This window comes from Melospiza georgiana, chromosome 6, assembly GCF_028018845.1.
Source record: "Melospiza georgiana isolate bMelGeo1 chromosome 6, bMelGeo1.pri, whole genome shotgun sequence".
NCBI classification, from domain to species: Eukaryota; Metazoa; Chordata; class Aves; order Passeriformes; family Passerellidae; genus Melospiza; species Melospiza georgiana.
The window spans coordinates 37,712,218-37,737,855 of NC_080435.1; the positions used below are offsets into that span (position 1 = coordinate 37,712,218).

Below are 25,638 nucleotides of genomic sequence, written 5' to 3' on the forward strand. Positions count from 1 at the left end.
ACCTGTGCAACGAATACTTCACACTCAGCCTGGGACATTCCTGTTGTAGCTGTCTTGCTCCCAATCTGACATTGTGCCTTGGCTCATGAGAAATAATTTTTGGGAAAAATTAACAACAGAATGACATCTAAAAAATAGCAAACATTCAAAAGTCAGGAAAAACATTATAATTTTGTCTTAATTTACATATAATTTGCATATGTGAATAAACAAACACATACAGCCCATAGTTAGTAATAAGTAGGCAGAAGTCTTTGTAAAAAATGGCCTGATATTTTCCCTATTCTTTCCTGACCTTCCTCCCTCTCCATTCTCCTCTGTGTCCCTGTTAGCTATGCTGCTGCTTCACTCCTGCCAGAGAAGTTTACGTGAAGGTCACATACAGCCAGCTGCCCTCTGGAGAGTCTGGAGCAGGAGACTGGAAACGGGTGACTGGTGGGCACTGCCACCCCACCGTGGTGGGGCTGGCTCTGGACGTGCTTCCCCAATGTGCCCACCCCACCACTGCCACTTCCCAGTGTTTGGGAACAAAGGACAAGCTCATGGGCATGAGGCAGAGCTCTGGTATCAACTAGATTATGACTCCTGGCTTGCCTTAATGATGGATCTGAATCTCCTCCTTTTCCTAAGAAAAAGAGAAGCTCACTGCCTCTTTTCAACTCCATTTCCATAGCAATAAAGGTAGTGGAAATAATATCAAATAGTAATTAACAAAATAGAAATAGTTCCTTTAAGGAAAACTTCAGGTACTCACATTATTTGAACAGAATGGCATGCAGCACACCATAAACTTTGTTAACTTAAATGACATACCTCAGTTTTCATGTCAGTCTAACACAAATGAAGTTTCAATTGTGTTTTCCTCTGCTAAATTGTGAATTACATTCTCAGACACCTAAGGAAGTTTCAAACATTCAAAATTCTAGAGCTATAGCTGTTTTGTGAGTAACTCTTCATTATGTATAACTAGACTGGATTTGATAGTAAGTCAGTTTGAAAGCTTTATTTTATTGTTTAGAATGACATAGGATTGGAAGAGAGAAACTGTCAAAAAAGAGATCATGCAAAGTCAAGCCAGCACTAATTAGAAAGTCTATGACATTTTCCAGATTTATGGAGAGACTTTATTTAATTCATTAATGTAGGTACACAGTTTATGGTAATTGAGGCTGAGCCTCATCCCCAGTGGGCACAGCTGTGAGCAGCAGGTGAGCAGCATCGAAGGTAAGGAGACCTGGAGTGCCCAGGGGCACTGACCCACCACCAAAGGGAACAGAGGGCACACAGTGCAATGCATCAACATCAGGGGTATAAAAGGCTGGGCTGAAGAACAAGAAGGGCAGATGCCTGCAGCCTTCTGAAGTGAGATGGTCTTGCTCTGTATGGGTTGAAGCTCTCTGAAGTTATGTGATGATGCTCTGTGTATTCTGGCTGTCTCCACTGTGGCATGTGCTGTGACACATTAATCAAAAGGTATCAAAGTTTCTTCTTTCTAAGTTGAGTGGTGGCTAAGAGATATTGGGATATTATTATAAGAGATATTATTATTGTTATTATTTCCTATTGTTTCTTTTGAAATCAATAATCAAAATTTTTACTCCCAGGCTGAAGTTTAATGGACTGAAGGGTTTTAGACAGTAGCAGATGCTTTGGACATTATTGGACATCTTTGGGGAACTGGGGCTTCTTACTTAAAGTTGAGCTTTTGTGTTACTCTGGGTTTCAACATATCAAGTGTATAGGGTCCAGCCTTTTGTGTACTTTCTTTTCTACCATCTAGAAAGGAATTTTCATGGCTAGGGAAAGCAGTTTTTGCCAGAAACTTTTCTCATCCAAATAGAACTGGCAAGTAGCCAAAAATGTGCTGGTGGTTCTTTAGTTGTGAATTTTAATTTCCAGGCAGCTCCTTTTAGTACTTGTTCACATAACCTTTGCTTCTCTCATCGCTACTCTGAGCAGAGGGTGTGAGCAGGTTCCTGGTGCAGGAGGTGATGGCTACAGGCTCAGTCTCCAGCCCCAGGCCTTCGTGAGGGTTATGGGGAGGGGCTCTGCTCTGCCAGCCTTCCTGCTCTACCTGGAGGCTGGCAGCAGTGTGGCCCACTGGGCACAGCAGCAGCTTGCCCACAGCTTTCAGAATCTTCACTCATCTCTCTGTCTGATGGGCGCATGAAAGCCAGGCTACTCAGCATGCAGAGGGCAGTGTAGTTTGTCCTACAGTTGAAAAATGATAAGGAGATTTTTACTTGGTTGGCTAGAAACTTCTTTACCCTCTCCTGAATAAAAAGCCAACCCCCTGACATTTTTTTAAAACTCATTGTCATTCATTCAACAGTGTTAAATCTGTTCATTTTGAAGTATCAAGTGTTTTCCCCTAGCAACAAGATTTTTCTGTAAGTGACAGATTGGATGTAGGAGCAGGGTGGGGCAGAGTGAAAATATATATTTCTTAAAATACTGTTCAATAACTACTGCCTTTAGAGCCTTAGTGTTAAAATCATGCTACCGACTGTTTATTTTAAGTAAGGTTCCCTTAAATGATAACCAAATTTGACTTATAAAATTTGTTCTTAAATTGGCACATACGATATTAAGTTTTAAATATAGAAATAATTTATAGCTCATACATCTCAATTCTGTATCACCACGTAGGAATCATTTGTTTAAAATATTCTTTAACAACAGGCATGTACTAACACGGGTTCTAAAATCTGTGGCACCATACTTTAAAAGGCTGTTTGCATTTTGTCTGTTTCTTTAAAGGGCTTCCGTATTGTCTCGGACTCCCCTGGAAATGCAGTAAGGATTCGTATCACATCTCGGTTGCCATAGCAACAGCAGCCTTTCCCATAATGAGCTGCATCATCTGAACTGATGTCACAGCATCATGCAGCAGGTCACACAAGGCACCTCCTAGTATTGCATCTTACAGATGTGCCGTAAACATCAAAAGAGGATGATTTGAACAGGACATGGTAAGTTGCAAAATATTCTGCTGCTCTTAATTGCAGGGTTATTTTTTCCTGTTTTTTAAGGTTTTCCTAATGTAAGCGTGTGGGTTTTGCCTTGTAAAATCATTTTGAAGAAAGATGCTGCATGCCTAAGTATTATTTTCAGGCAGACAGGCTAAGACAAAGGCCTACAGAAAATGCATTCAGTCTGAATGTTTAGACTTGCCTTTGCATTTGTGATAATAGCCTGAATATTTGAAGAGAGTATATTTAAATTTCACAATCCAATTAAAGTGGCTACTGTCTGATTTGCTTAAATGGAAAGAATATCTGTTTTCAATTCTAATGCCATAAACATAGCTTGTCCTTTTCCCTGTCTCTTCATTTAAGCATTCTTATTATGTTTAGCTCCTCTTTGAACCTATTTTTTTCTCAGTAGCATTAATATCACCTTTTTACTTTCATTGGCCTTCCCTGGCATGATAGCACAGAAAATGCTGTGCAAACCGGTGCTGAACGAGCAACTGGAACAGTATTGATTTTAAACATGGTTCAGTACTGTCCTATTTCTACTGGTATTCTTAAAAAACAAAACATAGATTTAATTGTCAAAAATAACCAAGTATTTTGAAAGGACAGTAGCTTTTAGCTCTTCTACTCTTTCACTTTCTTTGACTCTGTTTTTAAAATTATAGTATGAATTTAGTGAATTTTTAGAACTATCTTTTACTGGAAAGAAAACAAGCTTTTTTTTCTGCTGCAACTGCAGTAAAAGGTGTAGCCAAAGATTCAAGCGTTCTGAGGGGGTTTGCTATGAATAAAATAATAGCAATAATTAAAAAGGTTTTGACCTCTATCTTGGGAAGAAAACGCATATCTTTTACATTTAGAAAGCTGGTTAAAATAATGTCTACAGTATTTAGTAGTTCTTTACAATGTCCAGTATTTGTTTATGTTGTATTAAGCTTTTTCTTTTGGAGCCTAGGTTTATTTTGCTGAACTTCAAGTTAATCTTGCTGGATGGTATATAACAACATTATTGTTTGATTTTGCATGTTTGAAATATTGTCTTTCAGCTGCTTGCTATTAGAAGGAAAAGAAAAGACCAGACACGTCATTTTAATTGATCAATATGTCCACTAGGAATTAGGGAGTGGTCTCTGGCTCTGTTTCTCCCTGTGTAGTTTAGATTTCAAAAGTGCAGCAAGAAAAAAGCAATCACTAATTTTGCAGTGATATCAAAATTTATTGTGGGGTTTGGTCCCTTCTATTTGATAAAATAATAAATGTAGTGAGATCTGACGACTATTCAATAGGGGTGTGTGTGATGGTCTTGTCTGGCACAAGCTGGAATAGAGCCCTTATATCTTAATTAGGCAGTCTGTACAGAATCATATCAGCTTTTTTCTGCATGGTCTGGGTATCTCTGTTGGGTTTTTTTTCCCCACTGCAAAACACAAAACAAATGACTGTAAATTCATTATTAGAGTTCTGTTTATTTGTGATACATTTTTACAGTATGAAAGTGGTGGTCTCCTGCACTTGCTGTTCCCATCAGGCAAACTCGGAAGGGATGAGTTAGCAGGAGGATGGGGGCAGGGCAGGACAGCTGATGTCTGCCTAGTGGCAGAATCGGGTGTGAGGGGAGCTGGTGAGCAATGCCCTTAACGTGCAACTTTAGGGATCATACAAGAACAGCCAATGAGACATGGATGTCAGATATTTCTGATTTAAATATTATGCTTTTAGTATCATCAACAATAATAAATGCATTTTCTTAGATTTTTAAAGTGACTTGATTACAAGTAGAATTTCTCAGATCAATGTAAAAACTTAGGGGAAACATACTGGTTGAAAAAGAACACCTTTTGATGGTATTAATGGAGGCATGACCTACTATGAAGCCCTCAGTGAAGAATTTTTTCCCCCCTAATAATAAGAATCCTGTGATTTTTAATAAGAATGTGATTTTTTAAACACTTAACAAGTTCCTGTTACTATCTATTCCTCACACTTCTTACAGCATTGTTTGCCCTGGGAAACACCTGCTAATGATGGAGCTGTGATGGCACTACTTGATTCTTGTTAATCTTAGCTAATTCTGACTCCTGCTGAGTACTTTGATTGTAGAATGCTTCCTGTTAATTTTTGTATGGGCCCAAGTGCTGCACTGAGATCTGTATGTGAGGATATGGAAAAGATGGAGTGATGAAGAGAGTCTTACTATGAAGAGCAAGCCTGAGAGCATGACCAAATGTAGAAACACTAAAGATATCACACAATTTTGATTGTTGTTGGGGCAGATTCACTACTGGTACAAGTGAGACAGCATTTGACAGTGTGAAAATTGTGCTGCTTTCAGCTGTGTTTCACAGCTGGCCTTATACCATTACTGAAGGCAATATGTTTTGTAAATACGTGTATTCTTCCCTGAGGTGGCTGCATTTGGGCAGTTACTCTGAAGGCCAGAGTTCTTCTGTGTCTGCAGCATCATACTGACATGGGGTTGGAGATGGATGTGTACCAGTGAACTGAAAGGATGTTACTGTGTAATCTTCACTTTGCTCTGAAGGGTTTTATTATATCATCAATTAACTGGTTCTTACATAGCTTAGCACTCAGTGCAGAGAGAAACAGAAGCTTGGTTCTTCCCAAAGCAGCTGTAGCAGCTGATGACAAAACCTGACCACAGCAATGGAAGTTGGTACAATTTTAACACTTTGTAGGGTGTTTTTTTTCACCATGCAACAATACAAAGCCTACCTAGAGGGGATCAGAGCATGCCCTCAATGGAAAGAAGTTTTCTTTCTTCTCTAAAGAAGAGTTGAGGGAACCCAATGCTCTGAGCTTTATCTTTTGTAGGTCACATTACAGTAGCACAGTGAGTGGATGTCCTGTGCCTCCCACCTCTGACAGATCTGGAATGAAACTGTGTTGAGAAACTCATCCCTTGAAAGTCCAGTCAAAGGAGATCTCTAGCAGAAGTGCTCAGGTATTGATTAGAATTGATGGCATTTCCAAAATACTGGTGAAGTATTTCCTTCAAAATAATTGAGGAATTGGAAATAATTAGAAAAATTCCCATGCCATCTCCTAGTCTACTTGCACCCTTCTGTTAAAGTCACTGCTGTGTCATGAAAGAAATACTGACAAAATTCTGGGCTTGACTTCCCCGCCCCGGTCTCTGCCGAGTACTTATAGCTTCAGGGAGGGGCAGAATGTCTGAAGTTCTGGAGTTGCTTTAAAAAGAAAAAAAAAGAAGTGTATTAAAAGAGATCATGTTTCTCTCTTGAAATATTATATTTATATTTTGTATTGTAAATATGGCCCATGTTCTATAATGAAATTTCTTTACATTTTGTAATGAGATGATATACTGGTGTTACTGGGATAAAATTAATAATACACGAATGAGAAGATGACATCAAGAAATCATCTTGCAACTAATTTATGTCTGAATACTAACATTTCTGTGGACTGGACAGGGTAAAGGTGACTTTTGCTTCTCCTCTTCTATAAAAACAAGCACTCCTTTTCTGCAGCTAGAATCTACTTTAATGACACTTGCAAATGTTGCCCCTATAATGAGTTACCCAGACTGGGCCAAGTCTTTCCTGCCACAGGAGGAAGGAATCAATGCAAAAGCTGAGCTGGATGGAGAGCCAAAAGGAGACTAGATTAGTGAGGGAACAGGACATAAGTGGGTGAAAGTGGCAATGCATGGACATCATATCTGATACCACAGTCATGATCCAGAGTTTTCCTGCAGAGGCAGCTCCCATCTTGGGCTTCTCAGGCTCTCAGACTTTGGCAGAGGGCAAGGCAGGCCTCAGCTGTGTTTCTAACCCTAACAAGCTGTTACTGTAGTAATTTTCTGTTTAGTCAGTGTTTAAAGGCTGCCTGTACCTTGCTTGCTGCACAGGCATGTATCCTGTTTGACCTGTGCTCCTGGACAAAGACCTGTGGAGTATTGTCCTCCTCATATCCAGTCTTATATTTTATATTGCTTGTAGGTTTAAAATTAAAAGTACCTGTCTCTAACTTCATATCCATTAAAAAACCTGCTAAAATTGTGTAATATAAATCCTTCAACTAGTGTGATATGTTCATATTTATATGCATATATAATGTCAGAAGGGTCACCACAGAAATCTCTTTGAGTATCAAAATGTGCTTTCCTGAAGCAAAATTTCTCTTATTTTTAACAAGCCTTCAGAAAAGCTTTGCCTCTGAGGAAAAGAGGGAATAAATTAAAAAACAATCCAGATAGCTCTTCCCTTCCTGTTTGGTGCATGAAAGACAGGTTTCAAATATCTGCACTCCTGAGTGCTATGAATCCCAGCAAGGCTGACTCAGCTGTTCATCCCTCCAAGGTCAAAAAATTCAGCTCAATGTACTTTACAATGTCTGGCATTTTCAGAAAGGATGTTTCAAGCCAGGAATGCTCTGTGTGAACTCTGTTTTCATGGCATGTGTCAGATGCAGGCTTGCCCTGGCAGACTCGGCCAAAATGCTGCTGCCTCCTGCTTGTCCAGTGTTCAGTCCTGGTGGTGGGCAAGGAGGGCTTTTCCCTCAGCTGTGTCAAGAATGTCTTCTAAGGTGCCTAAAAATGGAGATAGCTTGTAAATATATAGCATGTCCTGCAGCCTGAGGGATAATCTTTATGTCCTGAGGAGAGTATCAGCCTCAAAGTTAAGGGTGGAGAATGAGCACTGTAAATTGCATCGACACTTCCCTGCCTTTGCCAGCCCAGTGGCTTCTGGAACTGCTAAGAGCACTGAGGGCCAGCAGCTGGCTCTGGAAGACTCACTGCTCTGTAGGTGAGGCAGTAGAGAGGCTCTGAGAAGGGGAAGAACCTTGGGGCAGCGGGCACAGAATTACTGACCCCCAGCACTGCTGCTGCCCCACATCCAGCTGCTTTCTCAGAGGCCCAAAGTATGCCAAGCATTTAGCTGGACTCTGCATTCTCTCTGTGGCAAAGAGGTCTTTCAAGTGCTGGTGATTTCAATGAGGAAATAGCTCTATAAAATACTGTTCTCAGTCTCTGTGGTACCGTGTCTTATGGGAGCTGACACACTTAGAAAGATGGGCTTTGTTAGCACGAGGTTGTGCTAAAGAGCTCCCAGCATTGGACTGAGGAAGCACCCAGCTGCAGTAATTAGTTCTGCTTTCAGTCTTTCTGTATGTCTATTACTTTTGTATATGTTTTTTGTCTTTCAAGAGCTGCCCTGTAGAGATTCTCTTGTTAGTCCAATGTTGTCACAGTTTCAGAATTAGGGTGCAGACATGAAGTTGCTTCACGTGCTGTCAGATATTAATGTCAGTTTTTTGCTGGCTGGGGGTGTGGATAAAATGAAGAAGGCTAGTATCTGAAGCCAAGTTTGTTTGTTCTGTGTAATTTTTCAGCATTTTTCCTCTGGTCTGAAAGCTTGTAGCTGAATCTACTTCAGTCTTAAAATGCATCCTGTGTATCCTCCATAAGTCCTCCTTGCAGGTTATCTTAGACTTGTATTTGTTTTCAGCTCCTCTCAATTCCATCATTTATTGACTTCTTTTGTCTTACTTTCTCCTTCCAGCTTGCTGTTTCTGAATTGTATAACTGTAATTGCTCTCTTCTACAAAGTTGTCATTCTTTTCTTATTTAAACACTTTGGAAAAATGTTGCCTTTCTTCTGGACAGTTTCTGTGGGACTCCAGGGTTATTACTATGTTTTAAATCAATAAAATTCAGATCTCTCTACTGGAGCTTGGATAGAACTCTTACAGTGCTAGGGATTGTAATGATTTGCCTGAGAAACAGGCAAATCTTTTCTGACTTGTTTGCCTTGATTTTCAGCTTAACTTGAGGTGAATAAATTTTTTTTCTTGCTTTTCTTAAATATTTTCCTTATAAGAGTTAAGTAATGTGCATAAGTTTCTTGGAAAACCTCTGGCAGACCTGGGAGAAAAAGCTATTTTTCCTGTTGCTTGTATAGAAATTAAAAAAAATTCTCTTTTATCTTCCTGTCTTTGTATTTTCCTGTTTGTAATTCTTTTTTCTTGGTTGGTTGTTTTTTAATGGTCATGGTTTTATTGGATAAAGCTGAGCATTTAGTGGAGATCCATCATGAACTTTCAAGGGATTTAAGGTAAAAAATGTTTGTTACCTGCTATAAACTAGGCTGCAAATTAACACAAGAAGCATGGAACATTCTAGTTTTCAAAAGAGGAGTATCTGCTTATCATAGTGTTTTAGAGAAACTGAGTGTATTGATTAAAATGAAACAAAAAGCTGCACCTTTATGCAACATAATAATATACAACAAAAAGGAAAAAGTTCTGTGCACTCCTTGGTTAAAAAAAAAAAAAACAACAGCACAACAAAATCCCACATTTATTTTGAAAGTTTTAAACTAGCATTTCCTTTATTGGCTGGGCAAGTGCTCCTCCTTTTTTTAACAGATTGCTGTGATGGAATATTCTCTGCCAAGACATTTGATACAACAAAACATGTCTGCATAACAGGAAAAAAAGAAAACAATGTACCTACCAACTGAAATATTATGCTCATTAGGTAGAAAATTGGGAAGTAAGGACAGATGCCTTTTTTGCATTACATAGTACAACATTAGATGTTGGTGACTGAGTTCACCAAGAAATGCTGTTGAACAGTCAACTGTATTACATTTTTATATCTATATATATGGTTTTGAAAGGTCTTTATTTGAGAGGCAGATAGAACATGTACAATGAACATAAACCAAAAAGAAAAGAGCCTGTTATTATCAAGTTTGGGGGCTGTTTAAAATTGTTGTTCAGCTGATATTGCAAAATGAGCCTTAAAGAAACTTAAACAAAATACTAGTTAATGTTGGAAAAATCTAATGAAAAACTTCTCTTGATGCTTAGTTTTTGTCCTGAAAAGCTGTACTTCAGAGCTGAGTGCTATTGATATAAATAGCTATAGGAATAACTATAGTCTATTGAGAATGTTTTCAAATAAGGAAAAGCTGTTTCAAAGCTGTTGCATGAAGCTACTCCACGCTACTTACAGTTTTCAAGTGTGTTAGATCATGTTTATCTTCTCCTGCTGAAGAGGCTGATTCCCTGGCCAAGGCTGTACTAGCTAGTATGTGTCCTTCCTGTACTTTAAGCTTCACTGCTAGTCTCCTAAAACATGTCATTTTTTTAGAATAATAAATCAGATTTAGATCGCTAAAAACCCCTCCCCTTCAAGCTCATAGCTTCAGCTAGAACAGGCTGCTATCTGTCACATTTCAGCATGTCTACTCTGTTGCTAAGGCAATGACACAGCAGATATGCAAGTTGCCATTTTAAGGGTCAGCTATTAAAATCTGCAGAGTCTATTCTATAGATCCTTAATATGCCATCTAGTCTTATTCCTTCTCAAAATTTCATCCTAGTATCTTACTCGGTCATTAACAGCAGCAAGAAGTTTTTTCATGTTAATATGCACAGATAACCTTTGAAAATAATTAGGGGATTTTGGGTTTTCTTGTATCTGGAGAAGGTGGAATCTAAATATACTCTGTGCATGATGTAAAAGCAGTGTATCAGCAATAATGGTGCTAACTCTTTCAGAAGAAAAGAATTTTAAGCCCTGAAGTGCTTTGCACCTGTATGCAATGCAGTACCTTTTTGAAGTAAACTTTTAAATAAATGTAGAGGCTTGATTTTGTATTTCTGTGAATTACACTGAAAACTTCTAAATTATTCTTTCTGCTCTGCTTTGTTAGGTCACTTTGAATTGGATTGGAAGTTCAATTTTATTTGCTGGTACCACCTACTTGATCCCTTTTCTTTGCTGTAATTTATAAAGTCACTTTCATCAAGAGAGATTAATCTCCCTCAGATGTCTCTTGTCCCTGTTCTTGTTAGGCAATACAGAGAATTGTTTGCCAGCACCTTGAGGGCTTGAATGGTGAGTTCTAAAAAACACTGGTACTTAAATAGTTTGAGAAAAGAGCTTAGGCATTCCACCTCCTGTGCTTGTCATGAAAATGTACTGAATCTAGTACAAGAAACTCCTGGGTTTAAATGTTAGTGTAATAGGATAGAGAATAAAAGCTGGTCAGAGAAGTGATAAGCTACAGGAAAGGTAGTGAGTGGCCTGTGATACTTGAACCAAGGAGACTGGAAACTGCTTCTGGCTCTGACACAGAATGTGCCCCTTTCATATTGGCTCTGTACCTGTGCCCCCTGCTCATCCCTGTGGAATGGACATAATGTCATTGATTCCCTTTGCAAACCACTGTGTGTTTGTGCCAGGTGACACCACTGCCAGTTTAACTTTACACACAGAGACGCACATACAGGCAAGGGCACACACCAGAGAGAATGGTGCAAGGGAACAGGCCTGAATGGAAGAGATGTGGGTGCTGGAAAATGCCATGTTAACCCTAAAGCAAGGAAAGTAGCTTTGGGGATTTTTGGTCTTAGGTAAAAGATTGCACAGCAGAACATTTACAAAATATATCGAAAGCTCAGTGGTTTTGGCAGCACAAATTTACATTTTTAAGTAGTGTATGCTCAGCTGTGTTGAGTCTGCTGAATTGAAAATGTCAGCTGAATTCTACAATGAAGTTTAAAATGACCAGGCAAATATCTGTACTGGCTGAGTCAAAGTGATTTCCATACAGACAGAGAGGCAGCACCTCTGTGAAGCTGGATGCAACATGTGCATGCCATTCTACTTAAAAAGAAATTACTGGTTTTTGTGAAAGGGGGACCTGCCTGCTTTTGCGTGATCTCCAAGGCTTCCTTTCCAAAATTAGAGATTGATAAGATTTGTTCTACAAGATGCTGTCTTTTCAGTTATTGCAGGCACATCAAAACACCAGTTGTTGATCTTCATGAAACTTTATTGCCTAGGTTTTGTTCAGAGAGCACACAACCCAAAACAGCTATTGACAGATGGATATGCATTAAAATGAGATATAAGATACATGATGGGACCAACATCTGCTCTGAATTAGGCAGTCCCCTGGGTTGTGGAGATATTGCTCTTTCCAGTCTAATAAATATTTATTTTTTAAACCAGAATAGCTGTGTCAAGTTAGCTAAGGGTGAATATTTTCAATTAATGTGCCAACAGCTCAGGGAAGAGGAACATAGCAAGAAAGGCACTTTATGACTGATAAAGAGTAAAAGTAGACCTCAAAATAATCTCCATTATTTTCTGGCTCGCAATATAATTTAAAATCCACTTCAGTTTTGTCTTAGTCATGTATACTGACATGTAACTCTGATTCCTATATTCATATTTTGAATTTTTAAAAATTAAATCTAGGGATGCATTTAGTATGTAAATTAAACAAGCTAGTCTGCTAAACCCAGCCCCTAAAACTACTGCTAGACATGTGAACTCCAACAGCATGTTTTATTGAACTTTTTATTGAATGGTTTAGAAATTGAATTGTGTATTTCCCTGTGTTTTTACTGACTGTTAATTGTTGATGGATCCTTTTAATCTACGTAGTTTTAACTAGCCCTTAATAAATTCAGACTATGGACATCCATTACTTAAGCAAAAGTATGAAGATAAAATAACATTTTTTTATATTTGTCAGGTGCTTTCATTGGTATGGGAGAACCACAGGGAAGGCAGAGGTTATAGAGAACCTCAACAAACCTTCAGCCTGTGAAATGATATTTCCCCCAGCTAGATCCAGCCTGAAAATTATACAGTCTGAAAGTGAAATTTGATACCACTTGGAGCTAGGAAAAATGCCAGCTTGGCAAGGCTCATAGGTTTTTTTTTTTAGCAATATTTTCCTAGACTGGAGGCGGCCTCAGGGATTATAATTAGCCTGTCTTGGACTGATTAGTGTTGGGTACTTGAAGATCCTTGATCAGCAGAATAACACGTCCTGACAGCGCAGTGGAAGAAAGTCCAGCATTTGACTTCTCCCTGCAGGCAGCTGAGAAAAGAATCTTTGGGTAGAATAAATCCCTTTATGAGAAAAATGGTGGATGTAGTGAATACTCAGATGTGGTTATCTCCTGGGCCAGGATGCACAGTGATGTGTTCCAGCCTTTCAAATAATTTTACTGAAATTGAGGAGAAGAAAATCTGTGCCATAAGACTCTATTTAAGTCCTCCTTTTCTGATTGATAGCTCATAACTGCCAGCTGGGCCACAAGCAGAAGGTAGCTTTCTTTCTTCTTCTAAGACATCACAGAACCAAAGTGAGATTCAAATGGGATGAAAAAGGTAATGTGATAAACCCCAAAATTCTGTGCAGTGACCTGTTAGAAACCTGATAAAGATGTAAATATAGGGCAGATCACCAGCCATTTGATAAAAAATAGTTATGGATCAATTAGCAATTCCATCATCTTGAGAGTCTGAAAAGTCTGATAATGTTATCAGTCAGAGTATTAGACTTTTTGGGTGGTAATGCAATACCAATTATATCCTTTTTCAATGTGAGGAAAAACATTGTTCTTTAAAGAGATTATAGGAGTAAATGTACAAGGTAGGAAAGGAGACTGATATCTATCATTGCCTTGACACAGATGGGTGTTCACCAGGGATGTTGACTCCAAGTAACAAATCTAACACACAGCATGGAAAACTTGATTAACGCTCCTCCCACCCCCACTAAAATCCAAGCTTCTGAGTGTTCTTTTTAATTTTAAAAGAAGAGTGAGGGAGCTAACAAGGCATAATGGTACTTTAATGGCTCCCAGTGAGATAATTCCTGCAGCAGTGATGAGGAGGAAGGCTGTCAGAGTTCCCTTGGGAGCTGTGCAGAGCATGGGAGGAGCAGGGTCTGCAGCACAGCAGCAGTGAGTGGGATTCCTTACCACTGATGATATTGCATGCTGATAAATTATATTTTGGAGCTGCTCCAAAATATCAGCATTAGGTTATTCTTGAAGCTACCTTAGCACTTACTCCTCTCACAGTTATTTCTCTGCTGCACCTATTACAGGCATGCCAATGAATCTTGCCTCAGGTGCTGCTCAGTTCTTGGTACAGAGCTAACTCAACTCCTGCTGACTTCTCATGTTTCACTTCTAATGGAAATATAAATCTGTAGATCTTATTCAAGGCTTACCAGGGTCATTAAAAAGCTTCAGGCCCAATATCTTCCCATGTTGTGTGGGGGTTTTTTGTTTTCTTTTTTCCCCTGATTCTGTGATTTCCCCAAGGAAAGTGTCATGAAGTTGAAAAAAGCCAAGCTGAATTCTTGGAAGAAGTAAAAACATTAGAAATGTATGTGCCTCATTTGAGATTGAAAGGTTTGATAAAGGGTTGTGGGACTGTAAAGATTTGGAAATAATCTTGCTCCTCAATTTCCTGCCAAAAAATGAATATGTTATTAGTTTTGCCTATGAAGTTCCGGTTGCTATTAGAGTACTGTGAAGCACAAAAGTGATTTTTGTGTACTGGAAAGCTGATTATGATCTGAGTACCAGTAATGCTATGCAGGTAGGTTTTAACTAATTTTTCAAGAAGGTGACATGAGTATTTTGCCTTCTTGAGAGATGATAAAACATTCTTCTCAAATTTTACCCTGGCTTCAATTTCTAAAATATGGCTTTAAAAGGGTAAAGTAGCCAAAATCTTCAGGAATGCATCAAAAGCGTTAAAGAAGTGAATTTCTTTTCTATAAGGCCAAGTAAGGTATCCACGGCTTTAAAGTAAGATTGAAAAAAATTTTTCAATTTTTAATTGAAATTAATTTGATTTTTATTTTTATATAATTTTTATGTGGAGTGGGCTATAATGGTTGATAATGTCTTAGCATTTTATTGATTTTTGTTTTGTTCTTATTTGAAATGTAAAAAAAATCCTAGTACTGAATCTGAAAATAGAAGGTTCTTGATGTATAGGAAACAAAGTTTTGCACAGTGAATTCTTGGGACTTTAGTTCAGCATGGTGCTGAACTTAAAATGTGAATTTATGGGAATTATTTATGATAGGCCTAGGGAATTAAGTCCTGTTTAATGACAAAGCAGGGATAACAGTGATGGAGTACACAGGCAGTAAGAACATTAGGATCCAAAATCACAACTCCATCTGCTGATGTAATTCCACCTGATTTTGGTGAGGTCAGCAGTAGTTATGGTAAATACCGAGGGTTTTTTTGTAGCTCCTAGAAACAAATAAACCAAACACAGCAATATGATCCATTTTGGTATTAGTGTTATACTTCTATGCATGTTGTTATCTACACTTTCAGACTTGTATGTGAAGTCATGCAGAGATGCACAAAAAAGTCCCAGGTTATCTCCTCCCCACCCCAAATGCACTGAGAGTCTGTGAGCGGGCCTGCAAAGTCACCTCCCAGGAACATGGCAGGGATGTGAGAGGGTGTTGAAGATTTGTGCTGTGACCTCCTACATGATGTATTACAAGCTTTTTGTTTTTTGGAAAGCGATCTTTGCTGCTAGAAATATATGGGGAGTGCTAAACAAGAGACTCAATATCTTTTTAGGATGCTTAGGCAGTCAGGGAAGGGACTTGTGAGGAAGAAAATAATTGTGCCCAGGGTGTGTTTGTGGAATCAGGGCTTCCAGCTCCATGGGAAGGTGGGAACAGTCTGGCTGCTGAGAGAGCATGCATAAGCCTCAGAGAAGGGGCACAGAGCAGGAAACAAGGCTTTGGACAGAGCTACCCCAGGTAGAAGAGGAGGAAATATTGGGTTTCTGGCTACAAGAAACCAAGGGAGAAAAAGGTAACAGCTGAAATAAACAGGCCAGAACTGCTGCTTGACAACCCCATGGGCCTCGGCTCCTATTCAGCTCCTGTCAAAGTAACGTGAACATTGCAAACTCCTCTGTGGCCATTTAATGGGTATGATGCACTATTTCTAATCATATTTGGAATAAGGTTAAAGAGTTAAAAAGTACAATATGCAAAAAATATATCTACTGGCTTTATTCTGTATGATTACAGCATGCAGAAAATTAATCAGCAGCAATTTAAGACCACAGTAATAATAAATTTAACTTCAGCTAAGTAAGCTCATTTTTTAAATCCTTGGAGACTCTGCAAGACATTTTAATGGGTCCTTTGTGATGTGGATATGTCCTCAAAACTGGACTAAATGGTTCCTTTTGCATAACTTAGGAAGGAGCTTTCATGCGGTAATGATTTTAGGTCACTGCTAAGCTAGACCAGATGTGGATGAATGGCTTAACAGTGAAATGCTGTATATCCCATTACAAAGCTTTTTAGGTCTATATCCTTACCCTCTTGGTAATAAGCTTGCAGTTAATGAGTAAGTTCTTAATACACAGTTATATGTCAAAAGAGGCAATCATAGTTCCACCATGGTTTTTGATGATGTTGAGGAAGCCAGTCATTGACAAACTAAATTGACAGGGTGTTCTGTAATTAGGAAAAATTTTGTGTATAAATGCTGCCCAGAAAGATATTGTCTCCCTCTGTGTTTTAGAGGTTAGAAGAGAAACACATTGAAACCGTAAACTAAACTTATTTTCTGGGTGAAAAGAAGGAAATAGTGTAATGTAATGAGCTGCTAAATAAGGAATGAACTTTCTGAAATATCAGCTGCATTTTTTAAAATATGAGCAGTTTTTGTCTAAAAATAAGACATCATTGATTTTTAGAGATTAAAAAATTCACCTTTCTCTTGTCTGAAATATCAGGAATAACAAAAGATAATTTACCAACCTTTCTACTTGTTGATATTTAATAATGTAGAATAAAACAGTTCAGTTGTCAAGAACCTGCAATGATCATCTTGCCCAATTGTCTGACTGCTTCAGGGCCAGCCAGCATGTTGTCCAAATGCCTCTTAAACATTGACAGGCTTGTGGCATCAAAGACCATCACCTAAGAAGGCCGTTCCAGTGTTTGACCATCCTCTCAGTGAATAAATGCTTCTTAATGCCAGGTCTGGACCCTGGCCATCTTTGAACCATCAAAGAGCCATTCATTTGAACCACCTGTCCTGTCACTGAATACCAGGGAGAAGAGCTCAACACCTCCTACCCCACCTTCCCTCTTTGGAAGCTGTAGAGATCAATGAGATGTTTTCTCTAAGCCTCTTTTTCTCTAAACTAGACAAGCCCAAAGTCCCCAGCTGCTCCTCATAAGAAATTCCTTCTAGCCCTTTCCCAGCTGTAGTGCTCCCCTCTGGATGCATTCAAGGACCTTCACTTGCTAACTGTGGGACACAGACCTGCCCACAGCACTCGAGGTGAGGCCTCAGCTCTGAGTGCAGAGGGGAAATGTCAATGTCCCCTTTTGGCTGGCTGGAGATGGGTTGGATGCCCCCCAGGATGGGTTTCCCCCTGGGCTGCCTGAGCACGCACTGCTGGCTCACCCTGAGCCATTGCCAACCAGCACCACCAGCCCTTTCTGCAGGGCTCATCTCCAGCCACTCCTCCCCACCTTTATACCTGTGCCCAGTGTTATCCAGATTTATATTATAACATAGTAATCAAAAATATTAAATTTATTAGGCTTACAAGCTCAGAGTGTTGAAATCTTGGTTGTGTTTGGTGCTAGTTCTATATTTGTAATTCACTCTTAGTAGCCCTTTTATTTGTTTAGACAGATATTTTGGGGTCAGGAATGTTACATGAACCCTTTGAAAATGAAGGATCATCCACTAAACATTATGGAGGTGTTCAGCCAATTAACTAATGAAGCCTTAGTGCATCTGTTTACCTCACCATTAATTTTGTCTGAGTGTCAATGCTTTATCATAGATGAATAAAACATAATTCAAGTAAATAGAGAAGAATTTAATTAAAATCCATGTTCCTTTAGAACATCTGTCACAAACAATAGATCTGTCCTGTATATACTTTAGCATCAGTCCACATTAAAAAATCTTATGTGCTGTGATTTTAAAAAGAACTGTTTGTAAACAAAGTATTTTTATGGACTTCACATTTAATAGTTCAGATACTTCAAAGAATAGGCTGCTTGCCTCTGCAAAAGAACAGACAATACCAGTAGATGTGCTACTTTCTGAAAATAATAACTATATCCCTCTAGCATGTAGCTCAATTTAATTACTGCTGACTTTTACTTTTTTTACCCCCATGACTATTAGATTAAAATACTGAATTATGGTCTCCTTAATAAATCCAAACATAGTAAAACACTATCTTTAAAATAACACTGAAAGACTTAAAATTCTGCTATAAGTTCTATTTTCCTCTGTGTGAAACTAAATGAGAGCCACAATTTCATATTCTTTTACAGCTGGAACACATAGGTTAGCCATTCATTTTTTAACCAATTTGCTAGACAAACTTAATAGGTAAATAATTTTCCTTTCTCTGGGAAATAGTGCATTTTCTTCAGGAGTTTGAAGATTCCTCAGGATTTTAAAAGTATTCAGAAGGACTTGGTACCATAGTTGGCAAGCAGAACTATCTATCCATAGACCACAGTGAGACCCAGGAAATTTTTTCAATACAGTGATATGGGCCAGAATTTAAAATTCTTTTTGGCTTCCCAGGTAAAAAAAAAAAAAAAATCCTGGAACAAGACTGAAAAAGCCACTTTTGTTCCCATCATTTAGATTTTTATTTAGAGTAATTTATGGTAGAGCTTTTCCTTTTTTCAAAATTTAAAAAATCTTTTAGAAACGTTCTAAAATGCGAACTACTTTATTCTGAGAAATGTAGGTGCAAAGCTAATATAACCCTGATTGCTTAAGTCTTGTTTCTCATTAAGCTGATTTTAGTTAAAAATTTACAAATAAATTTTAAACAATAAGGAAAGAGAATTTGCAATTAAAGGCACAGTTTCTGATATTGATGAGAGAAATCTCTTATCAGTGCTGTTAATGACTAAAAATTATGACAAGTTTGAAATGAATGGATTAAGGGATATTAACATAAAAAACCAGTAAAAGGTGTAACACTGGCCATGTGTTTAAAACCTCTTGCAAGTTTCTAATATTTCAGAAAAAAATCTCCTTAATCACATTAATTCAGAATTGTATGTAGTTCTAGAATTATGAAGTTTTCAGAATAAAAATTTTTGGATATAAAAATGACATTTTAATAGTAAGCCTAAAGTTCATATTAAATATGACAGCCATTACAGTCTCTTTCATTGACAGTTTCATAAAGAAAAATGTATTCTATGTAACAACACAGTTAAAATCTAAGTGAGAAATTGAATTGCAGCTAAAAATAGGCAGGTTTGAAGGCGGCAGCTTTAATGTGTAGGAAAATATATTGGTCTTTTGGAGTTATTTGGTCTTCTCAAGCTCTTCAGGCTTTTCAGAAGGCAAAAGAAACATTCCTGTGGCTAATATGTGGCTTAGCCTAAGTGCTTGCCTGGGCCTCAAAACAATTTGTGATGTGAATTTTTGGGACGTTTTGTCCTACTTTGCTCTGCAGTTTGAAATTGTGAAGCACTCTGGGAATACATTCTTGTGGTTTTTCTGACATGACCCAAATGAAAAATTAAATACTAGAAAACACTGTAACAGTTTGGTGTCTGCTATCTACTGCCTGTAACACCACAACTTTCTTAAATCAGTGAAGCTAATTACCTTAGGAAATACTGTGCTGGATACCAAGCCTAAGAACCTGTTTCTAAATTTGTGAGCTCTCGAAGCTTTGATCAGACACTGAGCTTCCATTCTCCTAAAATCAAAGTAGCAGACATAATTTTTGAATGCTTGGAAGTTAGAGCTAAAAACTTTATTTTCATTTTCGAAAGTCTTACCTTTCATTGCTCTTTTTAAAATTCCTTAAATTAAGAAGCGATGGATACTGTTGAAAGAACGAAGACAGGAACAACGTAAACTAGAATGTTGTCTAGAATGAAAAGCAGTGGGTAATTGAGTTAGCAGTCTAAATCTGTGAGTCATCTAGCACTTGGTAACTTATGTTACTGTTAGGGGGACTAATACAAATTTAGGTACATTGTTTTTTATGCAAGTTTTATGAAGGGTGAAGTTCTTTAGAGAATTTGGAGAAAAGGATCAGCAGGAAGGGACTTGTAGTAATTTGTTCCTAAACTGTACAAATGCAGCGTTGGATTCCTTCAAAGCTGCTATGATGGCAAACCTGAAAAGGCCTATACCCAACCTTTGGCTGGTTGTTGCTTGATAGATCTATACTGAAATAAAAATCTGCTCTGTATTTCAGCATATTTTTAAAAGATGGAAGTGAGTGACTATAAGCATATGAGGAATAATGCTTCACAGCTCCAAAAAACTGTAGTGCAGATATTAAATCTCTTTTATCCTGGGATGAGAGTCCTGGCACAAGTCTGCTGCTGGCAATTCCATATTGAAGTGCACTGAGAAATAGAGATATTTTTGTTTGACGACAATTTATTGTTTCTCAGGATATAGAAATCCTGAGACAACAATAAAATCAACTTGCTTGCTTTGTAGCATATAGCACATTGATGCAGAGAACTCCAGCCACTGAAACAGAAAGGCTGCATTAGTGGATTGCTCCACTAAAATAAAGATAATCAATAAATACATTTATATAAAACATAAACAAATAAATACAATAAATATATTTATCAACTTGAATTATTAGTGAAATATGGCTACTTTTGGAGTTATCAAATTTACAAGTTTGAGAAGCCCCTCACTGCATCCTGCTGTATGGTAGGGATGACCAACAGTGTCCACCTCAGAATTATCTATGTGCAGTGTCTACAAGCAACTAAAATAATGATGAAAGGGATCTTGAAGACTGACTAATAACTTCAGCTGAATATTTGCTATGGAAGAATTTGCATTATCATAGCATTACTCATAAATACATATGAAGGCCTAATGCACTCATACAAATGTATAGCTGTACTTATTAATGAGTTCTGGTATACTAAAAAGCTTTCCTTTATTTCAAAATCTTTGCTTGATCAATCTGTTCACCTTAATTTCAGGAGGTCTCCTTCCATCTTGTCATAGATGGGTGCTGATGCTGCATTTCCCTACCTCTAGTTTGGTCACTAGCAGATGGCAAATGGGTCAAACCCTCTCAGAAGCCATATGTTTGCTCCCAGTGGGGAGCTGAAGGAAGAAAGGATTGATTTAATCCTTATTACTGCAAGAGCAGCCGTGTGTAAGGTGGATTTCTCTTAGGACTTTAAAATATTAATTCTAATTAAGGCAGGAAGTGAGTTGGAAGCAGAATACAATACAGTAACTCTGTACATGCATTTCTATTTCATTGTGATGGGTACTTTCTGCTGGGGCCTGTTTGCTGTCCAGCAGCTGCTTCAGCATTTCCCTGGCTTGCAGTTTGCTCAGCTGTTACCAGCACTGCCTTTCCCCCCTCTCCTTAGGGGAATAATGGGCAGTGCAGTCTGCTGCAGCCTCCTGCAGCACCTGCTCAGCTGCAGACAGGCCCTGGCTGCTGTGCTGGTCCAGAAGCTGGTTTGACTTGTTGGTAGATCTCTCTGTAGCTCCTGCAGCAGCTTGCCTCCAACCACTTCTCTTTTCTTCAGGGTTTCTTGTTCCTTTTGCTGACACACACACACACTCCTGTGGACATACCTTGTTTTAACTGGAGCAGAGTTTTGTGAAAGCAGTGTAACAATATTTTATTATTCTGTCTGAAGGTGGAAAAGAAACTTTTCCCCTTGATGTTACTGAGTCCCAGAATAGAGGAAATGCTAGCTTTTTATTTACTTGAGGTATAGGCTTAGATTCTCTGCTCAGAAACTGCTCCAACTAGTTTAACCACAGGACAGGACAAGGAGTGATAAACAGAAATTAGGAATAATTAATCCAGATGCAGGGCAGTGTCCTGACAGTAGCTATAAGGGATCCTACCAATAAATGAGACAGAAATTGCACTATAATGTGGGCAGAGTGTCATATTCTTCGACATCCAGGCTAAAAGAGGCTTTTTGGGCATTTCATTTGGAATATTCTGCATTTTAAGTTCTAAGAAGTCTTGTGAGTATCAAAAGCATAAAATAAGTGCAGGTGAATCTTTCTGTCATGTCCTGTCAACATTTGGTGGGTTTTCAGACCTGCAATACCAGAAGATTTGAATTTTTTTTTTATTTAAATAGTGGCATAGATGATAGAGGCCTTAATACATTAATTTTTTCTTAAAATTACTCAGTACTGGTCTTGATGTCAGCAAGTGCTAATAGTGAAATCATATCTAGACAAGTGTGCCTTTATTTGTACATTCTGCTCAGCTTGTATTAATTGCTGCACTTGGTTCTGCCAAAAAGAATAATCTGCTGTTTCTACACTTTTGTCCCTGTCTCTCTTGAATATCTTGGATGTAAGAGTGGAAAACCATAGTTCTTCAAGGTTTAATGTCAACAGCAAAATGAGATTATTACAGAGGCAAGATTTGCTTTGTTATAATATCACTCCTACCTGTTTTTTCCCTTGCTATAGTAATTGATTTTTCTCTCTGTCACTGTTTACTTAAAAAACTCTGAGCCAAAGATCTGTCAGCAGAGTGGATGTGGACACCAACCCCACATTTTGCCTTCACTTGTTCTTGGAGCTCCTATTTTTCCACTACCTCTACTTTCTCTTCGAAATGTCGCCAATGAGAAAGGGAAAGGGTCAAACTCCTCTTAATGAGTTCCTTTGAATTTATAAGCCATAGCTTTTCCATGTGCATTTAACACATTTTTTTTTTAATGTGCTCAAAGAGGCATCCTCTGAAAACTATCTGCTGTTGCTTGAAATTTTTGGGTGGAACTGCTGCATCTGAATGCCGCTCCAAAGTCAAGAGCCCTACTGTTAGTCACTTTGTGAAGTTGTCCAGAATCTTCATGTATTTTTTTTCTTTCTGCTGGTGGGCAGCATGTCAGAAGGAAGACTTCCCAGGTCAATCCTCTCAGCTGAAATGCCTTGTATGTAGAAATATGGGTAGACCAGGATGTAAAAATCAAGCCAAGGCATTTCTAATAAAGAAGCAGAGAAAGAGGAAACAGGAGAATGTAGCTAAGCTGGAGCGAAGCCTCAGTGAATGCACTGGAGGACTGTCACCTCCTGAATCCTTAACCTGTACTGAAGTAGACTGAGGTCAAATCTCTCTCACTCAAACTTACCTAGGGCTTGGATCTGGGTGTTTTTATTGGCTAGCAGATCACTTAGAGAGAAGATTTGTGAAAACCATAATTAACTTGGAGTGAAAACTTATTTTAGGGGCACCAGACATGTTCTTTATTTCAGTCTTTATTTATTTCACTCTTACTGTTTGCCTTGCTCTCATAGGAACATTGATGTAGACCAGCCACCAGCACTTCAATCAGAGAAGCTTGTGTACAACTTGCACTAGTCTAGAAACCAAAGTGGTGAAAATGCTGACTGCATATCTATGGTTATAATGCTGTTTGATAGCTACATGTACCATGGTGACAACCTAGGACACTTTTTCTGTGCTTAAAATATGCTGTAATTTCATAATGTTCAAACTGCAGGCTGGATACCACCCAGAGCAATGACCTCTGACTCATCCAAAGAGCCAAGTGCTGAGAAACCACTGAAGGTGACTGTGTGCAGGATTAGATTTGAGCTAGAGATGTGAGACAGAATTGAGAAGCAAAGATATGTGAATATTGTGTTAGGATTGGAAGGCTTAAAAGAAAAGCAGGACTAAGACATTTGATCAGGGTGATTCACCACTGTACTGGGAGAAGTATCCAGAAGCATTCGAGTGACAGGAGTGTGAGGCAGGTTCTTCACTATATATTCAGCCAGGAACAAGGTACAGCTGGAACCAAGGCTCAGCTAGGAGCAAGGTACAATCTGTCTCTCTTGCATCTCTGAACACACAGACTTGAACCAGTTTTGCAACTGGAGCAAATCAGTGAAACTCTATTAACCTAATTGAGTCTGATGCTCAACCTCAAGGGGCTCATGTGCTTTGTTTTGAGATTCTTCCTTTTCTATTGTATTTCTTCCCTTTCACCCCCCTCCCCCCATTTACCTGGCAGGTTTGCAAAATTTAATATAATGGCTATTTAACTTCTCTTCATCCAGTGACTATTTTCTGACTGTGAAGAATAGGAATAAGTAGGTCACAGCAAAATAGTTAGGATGTGGAAACTATTGGAGCTTTTTAAACTGTGCTCATTCAGGTAAAAATACAATCTATCTAGTAGACAAGATGTTGTGCTGAGTGAGACCTGTTTCTTTGTGTCTGGAAGGTCACATAAAGATACAAATGCATTTAGATTTATATGCAGGTGACTTTTTTTCCTATATATCAGTGTAAAGTGGTGTGTAACACCTTGATGAAAGATTAACTTTGGACATGAAGTTTTCCAGATGGGTAAATACCTCAAGCTGTATTTTCTTTGAATTTCTTTTGGGAGGGGGAGATAGAACTTCTGCAAAATATAAGAGAAATATAGATTTGCTAGTGATATTAAAAAAAACCCAAACAAACGTAAGAATTTTTTTAAGGTGCTTTAGTATCTTTAAAATAAGACTTTATAAGCATACTGTAAAAGATGAACTTAATGCTGGCAGAGGTTTATCTTCATGTCTTGCAGGATGTTTTGCTTCAACAGCCAATCAGGAGATGTTGTCTTGAAAAATTCTTCATGTCAGTGAAATTTACAGCTGGTGGCAGTTTACCCTGCATTGCTTATTGAAATTTCCAAGGGTGAATTTTGTATTCAACATGGAAATGTGAGCAGGAATGTAGTTTTCCTTTTTTTTTTTTTTTTTTTTATGATTTCTTTGCAGTTTTGCAAGCACTGAAGAGATAAAGGGGATTTACAAAAGGTTCACACAAAGTGCAACTTTTCTCATATCACAAAGCAGTGCTCTAGCTTCAGACTGCATGCATCATGACAGAACATTCAATTATCACAAAATTTCTATTTACTTTTCAACTTTTAAACAGGTTCAAAATTATTTGCCAATCATAGATTAAAAGCCCTTATATTGCTAGATTGCTTTATTTCCCTAAAAGCACCTTACAAGTACAGCCCAAATTAGTTTTACATGCTGTATTTCATTGTCTGCCTCCAACAAATTTTCAAAACTCGTATCTGTAAATATTAGTTAAGCATACATCGGCTGTTTTTTAAGCACTCCTGTGTAGCCTAAGCTCTTTAGTTTCCTTGCCCGTATCTTGTCCAAAACAAATGGTAGTTCATTTGGTTAATCATACTTACAGAATTGCTCCCATTTTTCAAATTATGCTGTGCCTAAGCAAAGCCATGGGGATCTGTTCCCTTTGTACTATTGAAATTAATCAGAGAAGTGCTTTGCCTACCAACTGTTATGCACCTAATTAACATTACAATGTAGTGTTGTAGTTCCAGTATTTATTACAGAAATCTTTCTCCCAAGACCCCAGATCAGTTCATTAGTCAGTTGTGATTGTTTGGTTACTGCTTTTTATGATGCTCATAAAAAGAGCCATCCTCATTATTGCTGTAAGTGTTAGTTACATGCATTCAGGTCTTTGGTTTTGTTTGACTCTGGTTGCTAGAAGCTACTTGAACATAAATTATAAAGATAAGATGCAATTGCATCAAAGCATGCCTTATTCATGCCTGAGTGAAGTGAAACATTGTTTGTTTGGGGAGTTGTTTTTTCTTTCTTTGGTGTGTTTACCATGGGCTATTTTTGGCATGCCATCCTCTCTCATTTGATAGGAGTGCAGTTCAAAGGAAGGCAGCTGGGACTTCTAAGAGATCACGTGTTTTTGAGAGCATGGTGTGCCCAAAAAATTACCAGCTATGCAAAGTCTTCTACATTTTCTCCTAAAGATTTACTGCAA

General features: G+C 38.2%; 1 protein-coding gene across 4 annotated transcripts in view; it reads left to right on the plus strand.

Moving 5' to 3' along the window:
* The first annotated feature begins 2,843 nt into the window (after positions 1–2,843).
* AKAP6 (A-kinase anchoring protein 6) overlaps positions 2,844–25,638 on the plus strand; it is a 256,359-nt gene continuing 233,564 nt past the window's right edge. For 3 of the 4 annotated variants that reach the window (XM_058025611.1, XM_058025613.1, XM_058025612.1), the window contains exon 1: positions 2,845–2,972. The gene's annotated coding sequence lies outside the window, so the exon portion shown is untranslated. Of the gene's footprint in view, positions 2,973–25,638 lie in introns of all 4 variants that reach the window. The other variant, XM_058025610.1, reaches the window with a different exon arrangement.